Below are 20,861 nucleotides of genomic sequence, written 5' to 3'. Positions count from 1 at the left end.
AGATAACATGCACTCACCTAAAGGATTATTAGGAACACCTGTTCAATTTCTCATTAATGCAATTATCTAATCAACCAATCACATGGCAGTTGCTTCAATGCATTTAGGGTTGTGGTCCTGGTCAAGACAATCTCCTGAACTCCAAACTGAATGTCAGAATGGGAAAGAAAGGTGATTTAAGCAATTTTGAGCGTGGCATGGTTGTTGGTGCCAGGCGGGCGGTCTGAGTATTTCACAATCTGCTCAGTTACTGGGATTTTCACGCACAACCATTTCTAGGGTTTACAAAGAATGGTGTGAAAAGGAAAAACATCCAGTATCGCGGCAGTCCTGTGGGCAAAAATGCCTTGTTGATGCTAGAGGTCAGAGGAGAATGGGCCGACTGATTCAAGCTGATAGAAGAGCAACTTTGCCTGAAATAACCACTCGTTACAACCGAGGTATGCAGCAAAGCATTTGTGAAGCCACAACACGCACAACCTTGAGGCGGATGGGCTACAACAGCAGAAGACCCCACCGGTACCCATCCTCTGATGGCTACTTCCAGCAGGATAATGCACCATGTCACAAAGCTCGAATCATTTCAAATTGGTTTCTTGAACATGACAATGAGTTCACTGTACTAAAATGGCCCCCACAGTCACCAGATCTCAACCCAATAGAGCATCTTTGGGATGTGGTGGAACAGGAGCTTCGTGCCCTGGATGTGCATCCCACAAATCTCCATCAACTGCAAGATGCTATCCTATCAATATGGGCCAACATTTCTAAAGAATGCTTTCAGCACCTTGTTGAATCAATGCCACGTGGAATTAAGGCAGTTCTGAAGGCTGAAAGGGGTCAAACACAGTATTAGTATGGTGTTCCTAATAATCCTTTAGGTGAGTGTATGTTAAATCACTACTCAAAACAGCCGAACACACTCGTGCACGGAGACTGAGAGGAGAAATAAATTAGATATATGTTAAATCACTACCTATAATAAGATATTATAAGCATCAATGCTTTATTATTGATGGATCTATAAGTATCAAAGTTACTTTTGGTGTGATATGTTTTGCACAGTTTATATTGCTGAAAAATAAAAACAAATGTCCTCCTTTATAATTGTTACAATAAACACTATATATTCTGACTCTTTTTATGCAATGACTATCTTTGTCCTTTGGTGTGACGTTTTGTCCTATGGTGTGACAAACATAAAACAACAGAAAAATATACTTATTTTAAAATATCTTTTAAAAAAAGAGTCAAGTTTGGCATTAGGGGAGTTACAATAATATCTCCTCTTAGATGGGTACAATTTCAAACAGTTTTGTAAGGTTGGCGAAAATGTTTAATTGACATTTGTAGGGAAAAGTTTATCAAGTTCATCTATTCATGGTGAAAATTATTCTACTTAGTACTTTCATGTAAAATAAATAGCACTTTAATAAAAAAAAAATTTGAATAATGTGAACAATTCTCTCAAGTATTTTTTTTTATGTTATTGAATATAATTTCTTAGTACTTTTTAAATGTCACACCATAGGACACATTTACAGTACTGTTGAGTGAAAACATGAAAACAAATATGTGAAGTCATTGACAAAATGAGTGACCACTACTATTTTCTGAAACTACAGTTTTCATACTCCATAAATATATGTATTTTTTCTTAATAAGTTATGTTTTCCAAAAAAAGTACTTTTTCTTGGCCATTTGTCAACTACCCATATATATATATATGTTGTGTGTGTGTGTGTGTGTGTGTGTGTGTGTGTGTGTATACACTGATGAGTCAAAACATTATGACCACTAACAGGTGAAGTGAATAACATTGATCATCTCCTATCAAGGGCACATGTCAAGGTCTGGTAAGCGAACAAGTCAAGTGGTTTTTAGTCAAGAAAAAAAAAAAAAACACTTGACTTACGTCACTTACAATACGTTCTCGTGGTCAACGTGCTGGATACAGGAGAAATGGGCAGCAGTACAGACCTGTGTGACTTCGACAATGGCCAAATTGTTATTTCCAGAAGTCTGGGTCAGAGCATCTCTGAAACAGCAAGGCTTGTGGAGTCCTCCCGGTCATCAGTGGTGAGTGGTGAGCGACCGAAGGTCTACTGTGGTACAAGTCACAGAACATTTTAATGATGTTACGGGAGGAATGTGTCACAACACACAGTGCTACGCAGAGCATTCAGAGTGCCCATGATGACCCCTGTCCACCATCGATAGCGCATACAATAGGCACGTGACAGTCTGAACTGGAACTTTGAGCAGTGGAAAAGGTTGTCTGTTCCGATGAGTCCCGTTTTCTTCTACATATCGTGGACGGCCGTGTACATGTGCGCCGTTTACCTGGGGAGTGATGGCACCAGGATGCACTGTGTGAAGACTACAAGCCAGTTGAGGGAGTGTGATGCTCCAGTCAATCTTCTGTTGGGAAACCCTATGTCCGGCCATTCATGTGGATGTCAATTTGACATGTGCCACCTACCTAAACATCTTTGCAGACCAGGTACACCCCTTCATGGCAGTGATATTCCCTGATGGCAGTGGCCTCTTTTAGCAGGATAATGAGCGCTGCCACACTGCACACATTGTTCAGGAATGGTTTAAGGAACATAATGAAGAGTTCAAGGTGTTGCCCTGGCCTCCAAATTCATACAGCATACATTTTTGGGATATGCTGGACCAACAAGTCCAATCTAAGGTAGCTGCACCTCGCAAATTCCAGGACTTGAAGGATCTGCTGCTAATGTCTTGGTGCCATATACCACAAGTCCATGCCTTGGCGGGTCGGTGCTGTTTTGGCGGTATGCAGAGGACCAACAGCATATTAGGCAGGAGGTCATAATTTTTTGGCTCATCACTGTGTGTGTGTGTGTGTGTGTGTGTGTGTGTGTGTGTGTGTGTGTATATATCTATCTATATATATATCTATCTATCTATATACACTCACCTAAAGGATTATTAGGAACACCATACTAATACTGTGTTTGACCCCCTTTCGCCTTCAGAACTGCCTTAATTCTACATGGCATTGATTCAACAAGGTGCTGAAAGCATTCTTTAGAAATGTTGGCCCATATTGATAGGATAGCATCTTGCAGTTGATGGAGATTTGTGGGATGCACATCCAGGGCACGAAGCTCCCGTTCCACCACATCCCAAATATGCTCTATTGGGTTGAGATCTGGTGACTGTGGGGGCCATTTTAGTACAGTGAACTCATTGTCATGTTCAAGAAACCAATCTGAAATGATTCGAGCTTTGTGACATGGTACATTATCCTGCTGGAAGTAGCCATCAGAGGATGGGTACATGGTGGCCATAAAGGGATGGACATGGTCAGAAACAATGCTCAGGTAGGCCATGGCATTTAAACGATGCCCAATTGGCACTAAGGGGCCTAAAGTGTGCCAAGAAAACATCCCCCACACCATTACACCACCACCACCAGCCTGCACAGTGGTAACAAGGCATGATGGATCCATGTTCTCATTCTGTTTACGCCAAATTCTGACTCTACCATCTGAATGTCTCAACAGAAATCGAGACTCATCAGACCAGGCAACATTTTTCCAGTCTTCAACTGTCCAATTTTGGTGAGCTTTGCAAATTGTAGCCTCTTTTTCCTATTTGTAGTGGAGATGAGTGGTACCCGGTGGGGTCTTCTGCTGTTGTAGCCCATCCGCCTCAAGGTTGTGCGTGTTGTGGCTTCACAAATGCTTTGCTGCATACCTCGGTTGTAACGAGTGGTTATTTCAGGCAAAGTTGCTCTTCTATCAGCTTGAATCAGTCGGCCCATTCTCCTCTGACCTCTAGCATCAACAAGGCATTTTCGCCCACAGGACTGCCGCATACTGGATGTTTTTCCCTTTTCGCACCATTCTTTGTAAACCCTAGATATGGTTGTGCGTGAAAATCCCAGTAACTGAGCAGATTGTGAAATACTCAGGCCGGCCCGTCTGGCACCAACAACCATGCCACGCTCAAAATTGCTTAAATCACCTTTCTTTCCCATTCTGACATTCAGTTTGGAGTTCAGGAGATTGTCTTGACCAGGACCACACCTCTAAATGCATTGAAGCAACTGCCATGTGATTGGTTGATTAGATAATTGCATTAATGAGAAATTGAACAGGTGTTCCTAATAATCCTTTAGGTGAGTGTATATGTATGTTTGTGTAACCTGTAATATATGCTAATTAGAATGTAAATATAACATAAATACTAGTACTCAACATAATCATTTAAAAAGAGTGCAAAGATGTCACGACTAGTCGAATTTGACTCAACTAATGGCCTGGATCGTGTAAGGGCAATTTTCTTTAAGCTGCATCACCCAGGACAATTATGACTCACCATGAAGTCTTCCTCATGAAGCTGGTGAGGACAGGAAGCAGTGGACACGAAGTTAGGCCTGAATAAATGCTGGAAATCACAAAATAAATACAATAAAGATAAGAAAGGAGAGATGTAGGGGTGGGGGTGGGGGTGGGGGTGGGGGGTGCAAGAAGAAAAGACAGAGCGACAGAAAAAAGATCAAAGCCTAAGCTCAGACAGTGTGTGGATGGACAAAGAATATTTCTATTTCTTGAGGAAACTTCTTCCTCTAAGCACTTTCAGATCAATAGCACAGCTCTGTGTTCATGGAAACTTAACCTCAGGCTAGTAATCAGACTTTAAAAAGCGTGTCAGATCTGCAGTCCCTGGGTATGGCCACCAGGCAGGTAGTTTACAAAGAAATCAGGTTAGTTTTGAATGGGAATTTCATGCTTTCATTCGTTCCCAAGTCTCCATTAGAACACAACGCTGCCTGAATACCACCAATGACCCTATGCCAAGATATTTGATTTCCACGCTGAGAGAGAGCATGAATGGTAAACAACTGAGAGAGTGCAGAAGGAAATGAAAAATGGCACGCCAATGATGATGAGGCTACATAAAACAAAAGCTCTTAATTTTACTGTCATAGTTGAGGCTCAATATGATATGTGAACATCAAAAAGTTACACACAAGGAAACTACAACAATGTTTTAAAAATGTAGGAATTATTTTATGTCCACAATAGCAAGAAGTGAATTGACTGGCTATTTGCTGTTAGTGTCTCTGTGTCTTCAGCTTATTGCTATAAGATCTTGCTTTAAAGGAATAGTTCACCCCAAAAATATAATTTTCTCATCATATACTCACCCTTATGCCATCTCAAACTCATATGACTTACTTTCTTCTGCAGAACACAAACAAAGATATTTTCATAGATGTATACTCACCTAGCACTTTATTAGGGACACCTATACTAGTGATGTACCGATCCGATACCTGGATCAGTATTGGGTCCGATACTGAAGCCACTTGAAGATATGCGATAGCTCTGTGAATCACAAAAGGCTGTGTTTAATAAGTAAATATATATGTGACAGGGCGGAGGGCTGGGCCGAGTCGTGATTCTACACACCCGGTCCCTTATCAGGCTAATCAAGCCTCCAAGAGGGATAAAGGCCGACTGCGAAGGATGGTGCGGTAGAGAGAGTTTGTTTACGGACATGTCCGTCACGTGTGTGTGTTTGTTTTTTGTTTAAGTTTATCATTAAAATATTATTTAAGTCGTCAAGCCGGTTCTCGCCTCCTCCTTTCCATTGAACTGTGTTACACTGGTGCCGAAACCCGGGAAGGAGGAAGCTTGATTAGCTAATTATTATTATTATCACTTGTTTACAAATTATACAAATATTTAAGTTGAGTGGGTTCCAAAAAATAACTGTGTGAATGAAAATTTAACTGATATCGTACAACAAAATTGAAAGTCCAGATACTAGTTGAAAGAAATTTGCACCAAAAAAGGCTTCTTTTCTTTTATACTAGTTAACAATAAAGTTTTTTCTAAGTTAAACTTTTATATTAAATAATATGTAGTTAAAGGTTTGTGTTTCTTTACATATTAAAGAGCACACTCAATTAGTTCCACATAATAATGTAAAGATATTCTAAACTGTTTATGCAAAAAACATGAAAATTTATTCATGAGATTATCTAATCAGCCAATTTTGTGGCAGCAGTGCAGTGTATAAAATCATGCAGATCTTCAGTTATTGTTCATATCAACCATAAGAATGGGCAAAAATTTGATTTCAGTTATTTTGAAATCAACGAGCAGTAGGCTTGAGATCGATGCATTTTTAAAGCATCAGTAATCATAACATTTTCCCGATAATTATCGATCTACTGAATATCTGCATTTTTCCCAGACATAAATAGGGCTACTCATTGCACAATTGTTTTGTCCCTTCATACATATTTCACAACACAACTTTGGTAAAGTGTGAGTGGCAGGGTAACTTAAAGGGGGATGCACACCAGACACATCTGGCAGACAACATGGTGCATTCTAAAATTCAAAACAATAATATTCTATGAAGGTACATATGCCGCCGCCGACAGACGTCGAGAGATGGTGTGCGTAGCTACATAGGAAATAAGCCATGACTCCAAAGGCTGCTCAAAATTCTGCAGCACCTTGAAGTACAACTCGCAGAACTGGATTGCGGATTATAATTTGAAAATGCACATAAGAACCAGTGTACGCAATTTCTTGTCCTCTGCCTTTTCTCCTGCCTTGTTTAAACTTTCACCCTGGCACCACAGCACATCCTGCGTGTGCAACTCTTGACAGCCCAAAGCGTTGATGTCAGGTGCACTCATGTAAACAAGATGTGCGTGCCAGTTTCAAATGAGTGATAAAATGAATTAACACTTACATTTCGGCCTGTTCCTCACAACACTAACATATGGCTTCAGAAGAATTCAAATCTAAGGCACGAGTGTTATAGACGACTTTAATGGTGCTTTTATGTGTGCTTTCGGATCTCGGACAGCCACAAGCACAATCCTTTCATCCCTCAAAAAACAATAATGATTTTGAACGACGAGGGTTAGTAAATGATGATGGAATAGTCTGTCTTTATTAAAGTTTATCAGTATCATTAATCAGGTCCAAATTATTGTCCAGAGGTCCTGAACGCTACCGAAACAGAGCATAGATGGGGCTGTCACATGATACTTGTTACTTTTTCAGCGCTGGCTAGCATGCAACAATCACAGTCCTTTATTATTACTGGATGACAATTAAAAAAAATCTTATAGAGACTGCTGAAGCTTATTTCCATTCATAGGTATGAATTGTTGCAATTATCAGTTTTTATAAAAAATAACTATTCTAGAGAATGATATGTAAAACGTTCTGGTATTTAAAAGCGGATGAATGGAGGATTTGTTTTCTGTGCGGCCGAGCGCCACCTGGAGTGAATGTAACTTTCCATTCAGTTTTATTTTTTATTTTTTTCCCCTTTTCTCCCCAATTTGGAATGCCCAATTTCCAATGCACTAAGTCCTCGTGGTGGCGTAGTGACTCGCCTTAATCTGGGTGGTGGAGGACGAATCGCAGTTGCCTCTGCATTAACTGCAGAAATCCAATTAGCAAAAATTTCAGATAAAACCTACAGAGTAAATTTGAACAGGAAGGGAAATTTTTGTTTGTGAGAGCTTCATCCTTTGAGGTTCATCCTTTAGGAAAAGGGAAAAAAAATTGTATTCCAATGAGCATTCCTTTCCGGGGGAGCTTGAATCCCTTGGAGAGTATGGCCCTCAGGAAGGCAGAGTAGATGTTTCGTCCAAAGCAAGCCACCTGCAGATGGCAAAAGAGAATAATGAAAATCAAGAGACAGAAAGAAAAATCTTGATCTTCAAGATTGTGAGCACATCTGCAAATATTCATTGCAGGTTGCAGATTCTCCTGGATAAATTATTCATTTGTCTCCATTAGTTCAATATTTAAAGCCAAAGTGAAATAAATCAAACATATTAAATATTTTCCTTAATGGAGGTAGAATGGTGTGATATTGCAATTACTGTATGAAAATAACAGACAGAATGAGGCCATCGCCAACTGAAGTGGAATAATGTACTTTGTATATTGTATATTTCTAATACTGAAAATTAGTCAGTGAAACTGAGCACTGAACGGTAAACTTTGTCTGCTCTACTGTCCTCCAGGCAGATTTCTATGGTTTTCTCATTGTCAGGGAGAGCAGATGGAACGGACCATGTGGAAAAATTTTAAATTACTTCTCCGAATTTGGAGAGAGGATGGAAAATTTGGATGTGGACTCGATGTACTGTATGTGTAGGGCTGTTTCTCTGCAAGCTGTGATGAATATATGAGCTGGGGCCTCCCTATATTCTGTAGCTGATGTAATGTTTATCAGTATGGCTGAAGAAGCTTCATACCACTCCAGTGGAGGCCATCTCACAACGAAAACATGGGAGCCTAGCAAAGAGTCAAAATATTCAAATAATGGTAGTACTGAAAATATTCAGTAGTGGTTGAGTAGTTTTTTTTTTTTGACTGATGCCAGTATATGTTCTTTTTAATCGTCGGTGCTGATATATACAGCCTTGGCCAAAAGTATTGGCAGTGACATACATTTTGTGTGTTTCAAAGTTTGCTGCTTCAGAATTTGTAGATTATTTTTTCACATGTTTCTACTGTATATTGGAAAACAATGGTAAGCATTTCATTAGTTTTAAAGGCTTTTATTGGCAAAAAAAAAAAAAACATTCAATATGTGCAAAAAGTCAATATTTACAGTGTCAACCCTTGTTCTTCATAACCTCTGCAATTCGCTCTGGCATGCTAGATATCAGATTCTGGGCCAAATCCTGACTGATGGTGATCCATTCTTGCCTTATTAGTGCTCAGAGTTGATCACAATTTGTGGGCTTCTGCTTGTCCACTCGCCTTTTGAAGATTGACCACAGGTTCTCTATGGGATTATGATCCTGGGAGTTGCCTGGCCACTGATCCAAAATTTCAATGTAATGATCTCTGAGCCACTTCATTATCACTCTTGCCTTGTGACATGGTGCTCCATCATGCTGGAAAATGCACGGATCATCACCAAATTGCTCCTGGATCGTTGGGATAAGTTGCTCTTGCAGGACGTTTGATACCATTCTTTATTCATGGCAGTGATTTGGGGCAGAATTGTGAGAGAGCCCACACCCTTGGATGAAAAACAACCCCACACATGGATGGTCTCAGGATGCTTCACTGTTGGCACAACACAGGACTCATGGTAGTGTTCTCCAGATGTCCCAAACAGTCAGAAGGGGGTTACATCAGAGAAAATAACTTTACACCAGTCTTCTGTCCAATCCTTGTACTTCCTGCAAAATTTCAGGCTGTCCATGATTTTTTTCTTGGAGAGAAGTGGCTTTTTTGCTGCCCTTCTTGACACGAGGCCATTGTCCAAAAGTCTTTGCCTCACTGTGCGTGTAGATGCACTCACACCAACCTGCTGCCAATATTGAGCAAGCTCTGCACTGCTGGTGACACGATTCCGTAGCTGACTCCTCAGAAGGAGATGGTCCTGGCACTTGCTGGACACTCTAGGACGTCCTGAAGTATTCTTTACTGCAGCTGAACCTCTCTCCTTGAAGTTCTTGATGATCGGGTAAATGGCTCTTTCAGGTACAATATTCTTTGCAACAATTTCCTTGCATGTGAGGCCATTTTGATGCAAAGCGATGATGGCTGCATGTCTTGCTTTAGAGGTAACCATTGCAAACAAGAACACAATGATTGGAAGCACTTCTTCCCTCTAGCAATCAGTCTGCTCTTATAATCCAGTCAGAATGGTAGAGTGATTTCACCTGACTAGTACTCATTCACACTTTCCCATGTACTGCTAATATGATTAGTGAAATTATGTTAGCTGGTCATTTTGTGCCAGGGCTTCTTCTGAAACTCTAGTGAAGCATGAGATTAATTTTTTGTTCTTATGATGAACATATGAGAAGCAGAACATTTAAGAAAAAGTCTACCATTTGCTCTTCGTTTATTCTCATTGCTGTCTAGGAGAAACAGTTGAGATATTAAATGAATATATATATCAATTATTTTTGCTAATAGCCAAATCCACTTCTGAACGTGCAAGTGAAATGGTTTGCAACATTTGAGCACCTCAGAAGACAGATTCTCATAAGGATCTGTTCATCTAGCCAAGCCATTTGATACAAACTTTTTTTTACTTAGTCACACTTATCAGTCCAGAAGCATTGCTCAATTCACAAAGACTCCTTAGGACAAGAAATACAAATACATGTGCAAGGTCTATGGTTTCAAGTGCATCTGATGACTGCAATCAAATGAGCAACAGAAACAGCAAGTAACCTATACTGTATGAGAACTAATGCAAATCAAAACGAGAAAACTGCAGCACCACTGCCACCCACAGGCCAAAACATGGGCAAAACTGCCTCCGTCCACATAAGCTAAATTCAAAAACATAATTTCGTGGAGGAGACACATCAAACTCACAAGGACACAAAACCACAAGATAATTTGAACAAAGGTGAGGTTATGAAACCTCAATATAAGCAGGCAGGAACCTAGAAATCAGCTTGCAGCACATGCTGAATTAATGGGTGAGTGCTTAATGCAGAATGTTTTTGGACTAGTCCAAAAGGGGAGCAGTTTGACTTTTATTCTATTCAAGCTGTTCTCAAGTGAAGTGGCAAGCAGATTGCCCCTGAGAATTGATGTCCTTATCTCTCCAATTAGAGGCAGACAGCTCCCATTACCTGCACAGGGGAAATGGGACACAGATTAGCACGCCACCTTGGCCTTCGCTGCAGCAGGCCACAAGGGGGAACTCATCCTTGAAGCTATCTAATCAGCTCTGGATAAGCCAGCCTCACTTATGCATGTAAATGTGTGAGAAGGCTGCATAGCTGGTAATACACACAAGCAGCTTTGATTTGTGCTGTTATTGATGCATTGTTGGCCATTAATGTGGCAGAAATCCCGCCGGAGTCGCCAAGATCAACCGTGGAGGTGAAGGACACTACTAAGTTCTACTACTGATAAAAAATGGGCACATTTTAGACAAGTTTTCAAGCTCACCATGATAACATATATATTATTTACCTTTGATTTCCCTGAGAATTCACATTGTGCACTGAGGAGAATCCCAGAACATCTTAGGGGAAGAAGAAAAGAGAGGTCTTCCTTATTACCAATTTATAGAGTTTCCTTGAAAGGCCGGTGGTTGCTATGGAAACCAGGCCTTCTCTGTCCCAACGGGTCACTGCATACATTACAAGAGGAAAGTTGTGAATACTTTTTGTATGCCAATCAAATCACAATGTCAGTAGAAAGCTTAAGAAAAGTCAGTGAGCAAATTTATATTGGACTTTATGAGAGATATCAGGATGGGCTTGGTGGACACATTTCCTCAAAAAAACGTTGTGCTTCTGGCTAATTTGAGGAGCAGAGCTTCACAAATAATGATAACAAGTCCAGTATATACATCCATGCAGCTGAGGAAAACTGTAAAGATTTCACATTGGGGACTTGTTAGGCTAGAGAGAGAGAGTGTTCTGAGATGTTACCAAAGCAGGGCAAAGCAAGGAAACATAAAACATAGACAATGTGCCGAGGTGGAATACTTAGACATTGCAATATTAGCACTGTTTGCAGTCTGTATAAAAGACAGCAGGCAGAGAGAGAGAGAGAAAGACAGAACGGGCACACATTCAAATATGGCATGCTGCAATTGGTCATGAAATGAGCGAGAACCAATGGCGTCAGAGACTTTGAAGCTGGCAGGATGCACCACAAGGCTACAACTTTGAATATGTGTTTGTGAGCTAAGGAAGAGGTGTCAGAAAATGACACAATTCCAGCATATCCCTCACATACATTTACATTTATTCATTTAGCAGATTCTATTATCCAAAGCAAATTACAAAATGAGGAAGGATACAACATAAGCGATTCATTTTAAGGAGACATTAACACGAAAAGTGCTGCATTTCAAAGTTTAAATTGCATTAGAAAAGTACTTGTTTAGGGTTACGTGCATTTTTAGTAAATTTCTTTAAGACAGCGAGAGAGTCTGCTTCATGGATGGATTTGGGAAGGTCATTCCATCATCGAGGTACAGTGAAGCTGAAAGTCTGGCAAAGTTATTTGGTGCCCCAGTGTTGGTATCCCAAGTCCCCTCATTTGCAGACCACAGCCTTCTGGTGGAAAGTAGCTCTGATTTAATCTGCAGAGTAGCTTTCACATAATTGTATGGCTTTAGAACACTCAGAATATAGTGCATCACGAGTCATATGGACTACTTTTATGTTATTTTTATTGTGCTTTAACAACCATTTGACTTAAGAGACTAGTCTCATTGGATAAGAGACTTAAAATACTTTTTAGTTACATTATACTGAATCAACTTTGTCTCTGATGGTTCCCTTAAAATTTCTTGGGAGAAATAGAAATTGCTAGATGAGAACATTTATGTCAAAAAGTAGGAGTATAGAGTTATAGAATTAATGTGGATTGCATAGTTCAGATCATTTTGTCTTGGGAGAGTTTTATGAGAAATGTTTGTGTTTATACTGAAATCTCTGACTTTTGATTGCAGAATTTGGTACCTTGTCATATCTGAGCACAGTTTGTGATATTTGAGATCTCCTCTGAAACTCTAGAGGTGACACATGTGAGATTAATGAGGTCTTGAATCTAAGATCCCATTTTTCACCCAAAAATTTAAATTATTTTATCATTTACTCACCCTCATGCCTTCCCAGATGTGTATGACTTTCTTTCTTCTGCTGATCACAAACAAAGATTTTTAGAAGAATATTTCAGCTCTGTAGTACCATTGAATGAAAGTGAAAGATGGCCAGAACGCTGAAGTTCCAGATATCACATAAAGGCATCAAAATGTAATTCCTTTATCACAACAAATCTTGACAATAGTCTCCATGGCGATCATGATTTCTACCTTGATTTCTCTTCCTATAGCACGATCAAGCACTAAGAAGTGTAATTGAGCTCGAAATCATGATCATGCCAAGAGATTACAATGGCAAGGTGTACAGTGAAAAAGGAGTTCTATTTTGATTTGTTCTCACCCAAAATTGATTGGATCACTTCAGAAGACATTGATTAAACCACTGGAGTCATATGGATTACTTTTATGATACCTTTATATGATATTTGGACCTTCAGATCTCTGGCCACCATTCACGTGCATTGAATAGACCTACAGAGCTAAAATGTTATTCTAAAAATCTTAATTTGCATTCTGCATAAGAAATAAAAAAGAATAAACGATGAGAGAATTTTCATTTTTGGGGGAACTATCCCTTTAAGATGCAGTTTTGGTGATCTGATCACAAATGGTCAGCTCTAAATACAGGTTTAAATGGGGTCCAAAAAGTTGTGGTCGGATCACAAAAACCACATACGGATGTAGTCAAAAATTCATGTGATCACATCACAATTGAGGTTTTAAACGCTAATCCATCCTGTGTGTGTCCCAGACAGCAGTGAAGCACCAACCCTCATCTGTCAATTAACCACTGCATCACAACAAGAGTTTTAAACTTTTTAAATTTTAAAAAGCAGATGCAGACACAAGCGAGAACTTCACAGATCTTCATCAGTGTGTCTGATATCAACATGCTGGGACACGGATCAGAAATAGAAATATTGGAAGCTCATCTAACACGGGCACTCCACTCCACTCCACAACAAATTTGTGATTAGATTACATTTCCACTGCATCTGGGAAAAACAGAGTGCTATTTTTGTGCTCACTTTCCTTATATTTTCAGACTTTTTTTGCATTTTATTATCATGTAGTAACACAAATACATAGTGACTGATGCGTGTAATCATGAAATCAGAGACCCTGAAAAAGTCACCATTTGCTTTCCATTTAATATTGATTCTGTCTAGGAGAAACAGTAGGAATATTTTCATACAAAGGCATGCAACTGAAAACTGGTTCTTCAGTGAGAGAAATGTGAAAGAACAAGAGATGCATTTAAGGGATAGAGAGAATTAATCCTTAACCTTGAGAGAGAGCGTAAAACCCTATATATCTCTTACGATGTCTCTCATTAATGGAAACATCCAGTTAGCTGTTTAAAATTCCTCTCAGGACCAAACAAGGTATTTAAAACTTTGAGATTGGCAGGGGAAAGGGATTATTCCCTTGTGATTGGCTTCTCATTGCGGCTATTGTGCTGTAACTCCTTGATAATTTCACAGGAAATTACTTTGGGAGAAGAGAGACACGATTTAGACATCAAGTGTCTTAGACTCCAGTAACCTGAACTTGTGGTACAAACCAGTACCCTTATTTAGGCCTGATAATTTAGTTGTAGCCTATAAATATCACTGTTAAAGCTGAGTAACTAATTTAATCAATAAGTATTAACAAGTGTGTTATGTTTTCAGGAGATCAAGAGGAAGCAAGGCCAGGTAAAATTAATGTGATAGTTTTAATAAAACATCTTAACACATGACGCATGTGCATGCAGTCTCATTCTTATTCTACTCTACTTTCTTTCTTACTCTATGCAGTTAAGTCATACTCCCCTCTAGCGGTCTCAGTAGGAATAGCACAGAACAACAGGACACCACATCCCCCCATAACATAAAGGATTTCTACTGTTGTAAAATAACTCAGATGTATGTTCCTATGTGGAGAGTCTGTAGTACTCCTTTTTAACTAACAACTACATTTCTTACAGTAATAAGTAACTGTAATTACATCAAATAGCTTCTAACTCTCAGAAACGTTCCACACCTCAAATCAGAATATAACATTTACAGCAATATACTGTAATCAGCAACCATATGAGAAGTACACACATACATTCAGTTATTTGTAATCACTGTGACATACACCTTTATTTACTCCCATAGTCTTTCAACCAACTTGGTGGCTTACGCTGTCTAGCAGAGCATCGTTCAGTGTTCTGTACTGTACCTGGTGCATTTATAACTGAAACAACAGCTGAAGGCTGATCTGAAACCAGTGACAGGACATCTCAGACAAACGACAACTGAGAAGAATGCCACAGTCGTCCATCTGACACCATATACATGCTTGTACCCACCAGTTTTTTAATTTCTAATGGCTGTGTAAATTTTGAGTGTCCTTTGGGGACATGTGTTGGTTAGCGTACATGCACTCTATCACCCACTTGAAAAGTAGGCACTCATGCCCCTCGTGTTGTGTCACAGTATTGCTTCTTCCTGATGGCTTGACACACACTGTCCGACTTTCTCATCTCGTAAGGTGCTGAAAGGAGATGTAATAACAGTGAGCTTGGTTCTCATCTTTCTGCCATGCTACAGTTCAAATGGTGAAGTACCAGTCCTTGCATGAGGAGTAGAGTAGTAATTTTGCAGAAAGTCCTAAACAGACTCCTTCCAAGGTTTGTTTTGCAGCATGGCCATTTGTACACAGTCCTTAAGAACCTTGTTGAATCTTTCCACAGCTCCATTGGCCTCAGGATGATGTAATGAAGTTCTGGTGTGGATGACGTTCTTCCAAGAATGCATTAAAGACTGAGGAGGTCCATTATCTGTTACCAGGCATTCTGGTTTTCCATGCCTGCTAAAAACAGTGTTCAAAAATCCAATCACTCCAGAAGTTGTGATGAAAGGGGTAAATGCAACCTCAGGCCATTTTGAGTAGTAATTCATGAGCGTAATAGCATATCTACAATCATATGCTGCAGTCTTAAATGGTCCTACTATGTCCAAACCTAACATAAGCCATGGGGCGTCAGGAAGAGGTACTGACTGTAATGGTGAAGAAGTCATTTTTGTATTTGTATATGACTCTTGTCACAGTGAACAAGCTTTTTTTGTTCATGTCCCAATTTGAAGTACGGTTGCAGCATAGGACTCAGTGATTTTGCAACAGCAGGCCAACCTTTTTTAAATCTGAGCACGCAAAACAGAAATCTCAGAGCATACCAGGGAAGCAGACTCAAACTCAGCAGGACTAAGTCTGAGCAGCTGAAAGTAGTGCAACAAGCTTGGTTTCGTTGTCCGATTCCAAAGCAGTTGGCAAGGGCAGTCTCGAAAGACATTCATCTGTATTATTAAAAAACCTGCAGGATAGACAACATCATAATTTAAGCACAACAGACGTGTAGCCCATCTGACTATGTGCATTCTGACCCTGTCAGAACCCTTTGTACAGGGCAATGTGGTTACAGCTTGATGATCAGTTCTGAGTGTAAACCGGCACCCCCACAATTACGTCCTCCACTGTCCATACACAAGCTAGAGCCTCTTTCTCCACTGTCAAATTCTAGATGAATTTGGTTGAATACAGCATCTAGCCCATAATCCGAAGCATCAGTCGAGATAAGGGATGGTACAGCAGGGTTGTACAAAGCTAATGCTGGACTTGCAGCCAACAATCGCTTCACAGCAGCAAAACTTTCTCTGCCTCAGCAGTCCACTGAAATGGCACATCTTGGCGAAGGCATGCACGCAAGAGCTCGACCACAGTACCATAATTGGGTATAAATGTACTATATCTGAGCATGCCCAGAAAGGATCGCAGGGTTGCTGCATCTTTAGGTGCTAAAGCTTGTTCAATTGGCAGTAAGTGTTCCACATCAGGCTGAACACCTTGTGCTGTAATTAAGTGTCCAATGAAGCGTAAGCTCATTTGCCTTAATTGACACTTTTGTTCATTCAACCGTAGGCCAACCTCTTTCAGTCGTTTCGACACTGTGTTAAGGCAGCTTCATGTTCGGCTTCCATACGTGCAAAACAAATAATGCCATTGAGGTAGTTCTGCACATTTGGCACACCCTTGAGGATACACTCCATCATTTTCGGAAAAATAGAACGTACGGTACTCTGCAAAATCGAAACAGCCCTTTGTGCGTAATGAATGCTGTTAGATCGCGGCTCTCTGGGTGCAAAGGCACCTGATGATATGCACTCTCGAGATCAATCATAGAGAAGACTGTCGACCCTGCTAAAGTAGTCAGTAATTCCTCCATGTGAGGCAAGTGGTAGCTGTCTATTATCGCAGCTTTATTCTGCTCTCTCAGGTCTATGCAGATTCTTATGCAGCCTGTCTTTTTTACAGTCACCACTATAGGTGAAACCCAGGGAGATGCATCAATCTGTTCTATAACTCCAGCAGAGATTAATCTGTCCAGTTCAGCAGACACAGCTCTTACTGAGAATGGTAGACGCCTTAATTTCTGGTACAACAGCATCTGCAACTTTAACCTTATATATAAAGTTTGTAATGCACCCTACTGAGGGCGGATCAGCTTGCGCTGAAAGCTGTAGCAATGTTCAGAAGGGCAAGATTCATGCAGAATTGCATCTCCTTCAATTTGCAATTTGAGTGCTACTATGAGATTCATGCCCATTAATGCAGGTCCTTTTTCCACTATGTAGAAGTTCACAGAACATTTGCGATCAACTTTTACTACTGTTGAATGCATGCAGCCGAGCACACTAATTGGAGTACGAGAGTATGTGACTAATCTCACTGCAGGTGACTGTAAGGGCACTGCCTTGAAGTATTCATCATACGTGCTCTTAGGCAGAACTGAAACTGAAATGCCTGTGTCTACTATCAGTTTAACAGGTCGCTGAATTGCACCAAATTGAACATCAACAGTACACTGGATTTTAGTGGTTAAATCAGTATCTTGGAGTAACAGTAGCGTATATTTGGGCATTAATACTTCAAGTATTGTGTGTGTGTGTTTGCTTTGTTCTACAAACCTGTGCAAAATGTCCTTTTTTCTTACAGTTTTGTAGTTTTTGTAATTTCGTACAGCAGAAGTCGCTGACAGAGCAGCCAAGTGTGAGCCAGCTGGTCTCGATCTAGCTCCCACTGCCTCACGTCTATGCTCCTTGAAATCCTTTTGAAGTTGCACCATCTGCACAGGTAAGTTCTGAGTATTCGTCATCACTTTAGCATTTTGTCTCGTGGACTCAATTTGCTGCAAAACTGTAACAGCGTGTTAACTTTTCTTGTAACAACTCTCTCAAATGCACAGATGCACAGATAAGTGAAGTTTTCCACCAGCTGGTCACAAATCATGTCTTCTGCATTTACAAACTCACAAGTAGTTGAGAGTTCCTTTAATGTGGCAATGTACTGAATAATAGACTCACCAGCCTATTGAACTCTTTTCCAAAATGTGTGTCATTCCATAACCACGGTCAGCTTGGGCGAACAATTAGTATGTAAAGCAGTAACAGTAGTAGCCATCGTATCACCTGTCTGTGGTAACGTGTAAAATATCCTCTGACCCACAATGCCCAGACAATGCAACAGAAGAGCTCTTTGTGGCCTCTGACCATCTCTTCCCTTCAACATCGAAAGCTCCCACGTTTTGAAGGGAATCACAGGTTCACCGTAAGGTAAGCGCAGGTAAGAAAAAGTTTGGAAACAGAGTCGATGAAGCCATCCTTGCAGCAATAGTAAGTGGCTTGCCTTGTCAGAAATGTGTTATGTTTTCAGGAGATCAAGAGGAAGCAAGGCCAGGTAAAATGAATGTGATGCTTTTAATAAAACGTCTTAACACACAACGCATATACATGCGGTCTCATTCTTCTTCTTCTATTCTACTTTCTTTCTTACTCTGTATAATGTAGTTAAGTCATACTCCCCTCTAGCGGTCTCAGTAGAAATAGCACATAGCATCAGGACACTACCTGGGAAGTTTATGCACACAACAGGTGATGCAGTTTTTTCTATGTTAAAATATTTTCTCCTATCCCAGATTAATTTGCATATTCAACAAGTAAACCAATCGTAGGTTGATTTCCCTTAAAAGTTTAAACACTGTAGCTGTGTCGAACTATCAAAACATTGCTCTGCTTGTTTGAGCACCCCACCTATCCTGACACAGCAACACTGTCTCAATTAATGGCATGAGTTTGGGTGAGGACTATCTGTATGTCCAACTTATGGGGGATTGTTTGGAAATGCTGTTTGAAAACAGTTACAATTATTTTTGCAATTACCTTGGTGATGCTAGTGCTGCAGAATTACACACTTAAAATTTAACACCTTGATGCCAACGTAGTCAACTGAATTGATTGGGTTTTCTAGGGAGGGCAAGCTGGACTCATCCATTGGCTCACCCACCATGACCCTGGTGGCCACATCGATGAAGTCCACACCAATACCAATAGTTTTAGAGTGACAATATAGGGACAATGGCTGTTATAAAGAATAATAATTAAAAAAAAGCACTATGAAAGACATAGAATCAGTTGGTGTGATGAACAGAACTAAATATTATCTTCCCTTGTATATAATCCCTCCCCTGAAGCTCACATCTTAAAATGAATCTGGACACGGACTTCATTAAAGATCATCAGTGGATATAAAGATGTTAACATTCAGATGTGTTTCAAGTGTATAACAATTTAAATTAAATTCTGTTCCTCATTCAAAACTATTGAATGGCTTGGAATATAGCAAATTCGTTTTTGCTTTTATAGTGCTTTTTGTCCATTTTATTGCTTGACAGCACCTGATCACTGCAAACTGCCATTGTATGGTAAAAACGGCATAGTTTTTCTTTAAAATGTTCTACTTTTGTGGAAGGGTGAGTAAATAATGACAGAATAATTTTTTTTGGGTGAACTAGCCCTTCAAGTTTATACTCAAGTGTAAACCTGAATAAAAACCAAACAGCTTAACATGATTCATTTCTTCCCTTCTATGATCAATCATATAATGAAAAACATAAATACAGAAAAAAATTGTAAATACTACATTCTAGATCAAAATATGATTCTGAATATTGTCAATCCACTTGCCATAAACTCGATTTATCTTCTGAAGTCACTGACATATTTTTCCATCAAGAATCGAGCACCAATAACTCACCATGATGTTGTTGCCTTTTACCAAAAATGTAGTCTCAAACACCTTTGCAATTTTCTGGGTTGCTGTCTTCACCTAAGAGAAAAGATCAATGCATTAAAAAATATATAAATACTAGCAATAACTCACTTAAAGAATTTACATTTGCACAGGATTTTGGTAATACATCAATCACAGTCTAGGTTATGCATGTCCTGTCAAATCTACACAAATCAAATGTACAACTTAAAGCAGTTTTTTTAGATGCTCAGAAAGTTTGTTTTCAACTCTATGATAAACTGAGGCAGACTCCAAAGCGAAGACTTTCACAAGTTGTAATGCAACATATTTGAAAATACAGATTTCACTCACTTTAATGTGAAATAAAACATATATAACATATTTTGACATATTACTTTAAAACTGAACAGCCTTTTGAGATTCTTAGTTGTGGGATAGCATATTGTCCTAAAAAGTATTGCACAACAAATATAAGCTTGTATCCACTGCAGCTTGGATCCTTGATTCAGCAAGACCGTTTAATCAAAATCAAGTTTTCCACATTTAGCTTTTCACATTTTAGGCAGATTACAATTACCTCCCATTAACCAACTTATTATGGAGGGTTGTGTTCCTTGCCACAGACACCTTCGGCTTGCTCACTGGGATTATTAATACAATTATTATTTAATTACTTATTTTTAAACAATTCACAATTGTATATTATCAAATTACACAATGATGACTCATATACTTTATAGACATTACAATTTTATCTTCTGTTAATGCTGATCTTCTGTAAAGCTGCTTTGAAACGATGTGTGTTGTGAAAGGCGCTATACAAATATAAATGACTTGACTTGAATGCCTGATAATTTATTTTTATAACTTCTGAGATAAAAGAGTTCATTGTACTTTGAAAACTGACAGGTCACCCAAAACTTGCTCCCACAACCTAAAATCACCATTAAATGAATCTAATGCGGAAAGGTGATTTGTACCACACTTCTGCAACTTAACAACACGTTATTGGCCAAATTTATATGTAAAAAATGCATTTTTGGTATTTAGAAACTTGGCCAGCCCAGTCAAGTTGAAGTAAGAATGAGAAAGCTGGATAGATACCATTATTCCTAAAT

The 20,861-nt window shown here is 39.4% G+C and overlaps 1 pseudogene; it reads right to left on the bottom strand.

Moving 5' to 3' along the window:
- LOC127658835 (carbamoyl-phosphate synthase [ammonia], mitochondrial-like) overlaps positions 1-20,861 on the bottom strand; it is a 72,055-nt pseudogene that overhangs the window by 2,058 nt on the left and 49,136 nt on the right.

Source organism: Xyrauchen texanus, chromosome 18, assembly GCF_025860055.1.
Source record: "Xyrauchen texanus isolate HMW12.3.18 chromosome 18, RBS_HiC_50CHRs, whole genome shotgun sequence".
Classification (NCBI taxonomy): Eukaryota; Metazoa; Chordata; class Actinopteri; order Cypriniformes; family Catostomidae; genus Xyrauchen; species Xyrauchen texanus.
Note: the sequence above shows the minus strand (reverse complement) of the source record. Positions and strands in the feature narration are given on the sequence as shown.